Genomic DNA, 6033 nt, shown 5'->3' on the forward strand with positions numbered 1-6033 from the left:
GAGTATTAATTCCGAGGACGGAATTTCTTGAAGGAGGGAAGAGTTCTAAAACCCAAAAATTTCGAGTAATAAAAAATTTATCTTCATTATTATTATTTTCATTTTTTTATTATTATAAAACACACACACACGTACTTATATATATATATATATATATATATATAAAAAAAATAATAAATATAAGGGTAATGCCTGATTTATTTGAGCTTGAGATCCAAAGGTCAAAAGTGTCTGAAGATAATCCAATTAGGAATAAAAAAAATAATAGTTAATAACAAATTATAATTATATAGGGGTCCATTCAAATTTTCATTATATAAAAAAAATAGTTAATAACTATATAGAGGTCCCTTCAAATTTTCATTATATAAAAAAAAAATAGTTAATAACTAATATATATATACATTTGGGATCATGTGAAGCCAAGGGTTTTTCGTGAGACCCGTAAGACCAATTTTCAACCCTTGGATTAGATCTACAATATGAACATTCATAATCACAAAATTGTCACGAGACTTCTCAATAATCACAAAATTGCCACTGTGCAACTTTAGACCATTAGATCATTAACTTATAAAGTTGATCAATGAACATAAATTAGTCTTACGGGTCTAACGAAAAACCCTTGGTCTCATGTGAACTCAACCCTATATGTTTTGACTAAAAAAAATAAGGTTTGACTTCATAAATTTTTTAGCGCAATTTTGATTGTTAATTTTTGATATATTTTGTTTTTTACATTAATGATTAATCGTGAATTGTTACGATTATAGTTTGTTAGTTAATATATAATTGTTAATTATTAGTTGTTAGGATCAGGGTTTGTGAATTGATGTTAAATTGTTAATTTTTTTTTTAATTTAGGGTTAGGATTTATTAATTAATGTATAAGTGTTAATGTGAATGATCTTCCTTGAATCTATTTAAAAAGAGTTCTTTGTGGAGTATCACTCTAATCAAATGGATAAATAAAATGAAAGTATTTAAGTAGAAGAGATTGTCAACCACATAAACACATGACCATTACTTAAATTACGACCCCTATAACCAAAGTTTCTAGATCTACCATTAATTATGGTCCTTGTAATTTATTACATCGATGGCTACTGTGGTTTATAAATCCTTACAGATTTGGTCCTTCGAGATAACTCCGTTAAAGAATGACACAAGTGAGGGATATTTTTGCCTTTTTTTATTACACCCTTTCTTCCTCTTCTAGATGAAGGTATTGTAGGAAAGAAGAAAGAAATAGAATTTCACCAGTTTAGCAAACTGAGTTTTAGAAGAGTTCTTGAATTGGCCCCAACTCATCGGGAACCTGGTCCACCAACCCCAGTCAGGGACGGAGATTCCCCATTAAACCAAGTCTCAGGGACGGGGAAGGGGATCCTCGTTTGGCTCAAATCGGGGATGGGGACAGGGACGGGCATCACACTCCCCTTCCCACCACATACCCGTGTGTGTGTATATATATATATATAGAGAGAGAGAGAGAGAGAGAGAGAGTGTTTCAAATGCAACTCATTACATTTGTACAAACAATACAACCCAATAAATTGAGATGCTTATGGAGATGAAGAGAGTTCATTTATTATGATTTGAATATTTATGGAAGATGAATAGAGTTCACTAATTATGACCAATAATTTATATTAGAAAACGATCAAAACTTCTATGAAATCATATATTCATCAAATTAAATGGACAGTTGAGATTGAGTTATATTGGTTGTACAAATGTGAAGGGTTGTATAATAACCCACCTATATATATATTAATGAATTATATTATATATTATTTATTTCTATTAAATCGATAAATGGTGATTTCTATTTTAATATATTTTGAATATTATTAGATGTGGTTTTGGATATTACTCGATATGTTTTGGTACATATGACATTAATTTTTTTAGATTAAATTCAATTTCTTTTAGTTTTCGACTTATTAATTGTTATATGAAGATGTATATATTTTTGTATTAAATTAAATTCCTTTTGATTTTAGGCTTATTGAAAAAATATGAGATTTAAATATGTTGACTTCTCATACATTTGATTGTGGTGATTTAGTAGCAGTGGGTGGCAAGATAACTTTGTTACCTATTCCATTGGCACCTAAATCGGACCAAACCTGAAACCCTTGTCAGGCTATTGTTCTCTTTTTCCCTCAAAGTTATGGAGTAAGACATCGATTTCTCAATAAGATCAAATTTTTTGATTGCATGAAAAAATTTACACAAACGTAAAAAAAATCCCCATTTCCCAGTTGAGGGATCAGATACCGATAGTTGGATGTGGATTTTATTTCTTTCCAAGTAAAGGATATCAAAGAATTGATGTAGCAAAAAGATTTTCAATAATTTTTTATAAAATAAATAAAATTGAAACTAAAAAGAATTAGAGATGTATAATATAATTAATCACACATAATTTTTGTCAAAAAAATGAATATTGTAATAAATTTTGTTGGAAAACAAATAAAAGTATGTAAACGAACCAAACGAACACATATGGAAGATGAGAGATTGAGATTTTGGTTAGGGTTGTAACGGACCAAACGAATAAGAACAGAAGCTTGTTCATGTTCGTTCGTTTAACTTGACCGAACAAACGAACGGTAAATGAACGAAAATATTTGTGTTTGTGTTTGTTCGTTTAGAAATCAGGTGTGTTCGTGTTCGTTTATGTTCGTTTGTTAACATGTTAAACGAATGTAAATGAACGAACATAAACGAAAGGCGGTAAACAAACATAAATAAATATTATTTGAATTCAAAGTAAATAAACAAAATATTATATATTAAATTTAATATATAAACGAACGGGTGAAACGAACAAAGACGAATGGGCTAAACGAACATAAATAAATATTATTTGAATTCAAAGTAAATAAACAAAAGATTATATATTAAACTTAATATAAAATAAACGGTAAATGAATAAACATTTATGAACATAAATGAACGAACGAGACTCTTGTTCATGTTCGCTCGTTTAACTAAATGAACAAAAAAAATTGTTCATATTCATTCATTTATTAAATAAACGAACTTCCCGCCGAACGGTTCGCTAAAAGTTCGGTTCATATATAACCTTAATTTTGGTAAGTTTTTTTTTATTTTATTAATTTTGACTTCAACATATGACGGATTTATTTTTTGAAATAAAATGATTTTTAAAATAATGTGGTAATATAATTATTGAATATTTGATGCTCCAATTAAAGATGATAATTTATTTTCGTCTTTTATTATTATTTTCTTTCAAATTCAAAAATGTACGGTCAAACTTTATTGAATTTCATTCCAATTCCTTTGTCGAATATCACAATCTCGTTACAGTTGCGTAGGTTGCTAACTAACTCTTTAACATTTTCGTTTGTATATTAAAAATACAGTCGATGACAAAAGACGAATATTATTAAAAATTGTACATAATTAAACATGCAGTCTTTAACGTACGGTGTCACGTCATCTTCCCCCTTTTTTTGCTCCTAATGAATTATATTGCTTTAAGCATAGATGATACATAAGTAATAGAATATTTTAGAGAGAAAAAATTGTAAAAAAAAAAAAAACACAACACGAGATTTTAAGAAAGACAACAAATATTTGTACGTGTTTAACCTTATCAATCTTACATTCACACAAACACTTAACGATCATTTAATATATCGTTAAGAAAACGCTTAACGCGTTTAACCTTATCATTTAAAAAAACGGGTTAGTTTCAAATCTTTTAGTATTTATTATGTACCGTTTGTGTAGGTCAAAATGTCTCTAAAGTGTGAGATTTGAAACTAATGTGGCCAAAGTAAGAGAGTTGGAACTCTCTCGAGTTAGGGTTTTTGAGTTCTTCATCGATCTTCAACGTTTTATATACAGATCTTAAATTTTCTTCGGTTATAATAAATCAGTGACCATTGCACTCCCAATATTTAGTTCTTGTTATGTCTTTACAAATACGAGTAAAACAAATGTTTTCTCCTAACCCAATTCAAAGCTATCGTCTGTTGCTCTGATAGTGTTGCATTATTTGAACATACAACATCTGTTCGCAAACCTGTATCTTGTGTCATACAACCTTCGATTTTCAATTCTCCTAATGATGCCACAAAGGGTGCATATGTATAGTTGATAGGGTAGTGTCCTCCTTTAGTTGCCCAATTTGAACCATCCCATATGGTTGCATATAGAGACATTGGCTTCAACGGGTACACAGAGGAGATGGCTCCCTTGTTTATTATCTCTCTTATAGGTATGTTGTCTACTAGAAACCTACAAGATGGATTATAGATCAATTAAGCCAATAGAAAAATACACAGTTGACACAACAACAAAATTGATTTTAGAAGTCATCAAAGATGTCCAAGTGTCTCAATAGACTATTTTGCAAAACTTAAATTAATAGAACCCAAACAAATATGTGTCGTACATAAAAGCGTTGCAATAAGTTTTATAGGACGTTTTTAGACGTCTTAACAAGCTTTTAGTTATAAACTTATTGTAACACTTTTACACAGGTCATACAAATGTTTGGTCCTATAAATTTAAGTTACATAAAATGAGTTGTGGAGGTAGGCTTACACTGTATGTTGGTTGTTCCAAAGGATGGAGTAGTGGTGAAAGTGGCGAGTGGGGTTAAACCAAAGGTAGATCCTTTTCTTCTCTTCCTCTGATACTTCCATTTCCATACAAATTTGTTTGCAGAGCCCAATAGCTTCCACCCTCGTGGCCAAGAAATTCAAAATCAATCTCATCATGGTCGTTTTGATATACACCAGAATTTGACATCTGAAAACATATGTACCATAAAATCAAATCATACAATCTTGTGTATAAATAATAATCTATAATCTGTAATGGTTATAACTTGTCATTGAAGTTTTTATAAAATGGGATTAACAAGCAAAAAACATGTTTTTTTAAAGAGTTCATGGTTGTACAAGCAAAAGAATGGGGTTTTCGTCGAAAGTTGTTACAAGTTTAGATGGCCTAAAAGCTCCTTTGTGGACGTTCTTAGTCATTCATGTATATCAATGACTCGGACATCACACCTTAGAGCATCTCCGAAAGAAGATCCAAAGTATACAGAAAAATGGGATTTTTTTCGGGTAAAAGTTGTGTAAGCAGAATCACCAATTCATTTTCAAAAAAAGAAGAAAGAACGGAAAGTTCTACGTATTTTAGTAAATATCCAAAATATATTTTTTAAAAGAGAAAATGTACATTAAGTGTTCTATTTACTTCTTTTGAAGGAAAGAAAATATGCATTAATCTACAAATTTATAAAAGGTTTTTCGTGAGACCCGTAAGACCAATTTATGTTCATTGATCAACTTTATAAGTTAATGATCTAATGGTCTAAATTGCATGATGGCAATTTGGTAATTATTAAGAAATCTCGTGGCGTTTATGAATGTTTATATTTTGTCAGATTATAGATCTAATCCAAGGGTTAAGAATTGGTCTTACGGGTCTCACGAAAAACAATTGGTCTCACATGATCTCAAGTCTATATATATATATATATATATGGGCCTAATCAAATAAGAACTGATTAGTTTATGATAATTGTGAGGTCCAATCTCAACCACAAATCAACGGATAAATTAGAAAATTAATAATTATGGTAGTTTGAGTTAAAATTATAATTAGAATGCATATTAGGTATTTTTTTTAAAAACTTCTCTCTCCTCTCTCATCTCTCCGACCTCCAATCTTCGGCCTCCAGTGAAATCGGTATCACAGTATATTACAATGGGTATCACATTGTGTATTACAATGAGTATCACATATCATAGTTAGTATCACAGTATATCACAATGGGTATCACATTGTGTAGCTTTGTGATTACTTGGTACCTGTCGGATTAATGTTCACCGGAGAGATGACAGAGAAGAGAGGAGAGAGGAGTTTTTTTTAAAATACCTAAAAAGCCCTCTAATTATAATTTTAACTCAAACTACCATAATTATTAATTTCCTAATTTATCCGTTGATTTGTGGTTGAGATTGGATCTCACAGTTACCA

General features: G+C 30.1%; 1 pseudogene; it reads right to left on the minus strand.

The window, feature by feature from the left end:
• Positions 1-3913: 3913 nt before the first annotated feature.
• The window catches only part of LOC112528498, a 5191-nt pseudogene continuing 3071 nt past the window's right edge, over positions 3914-6033 (minus strand).

The sequence above is a fragment of the Cynara cardunculus genome (genome assembly GCF_001531365.2).
Source record: "Cynara cardunculus var. scolymus isolate 2C chromosome LG 15, CcrdV1, whole genome shotgun sequence".
Taxonomy (NCBI): Eukaryota; Viridiplantae; Streptophyta; class Magnoliopsida; order Asterales; family Asteraceae; genus Cynara; species Cynara cardunculus.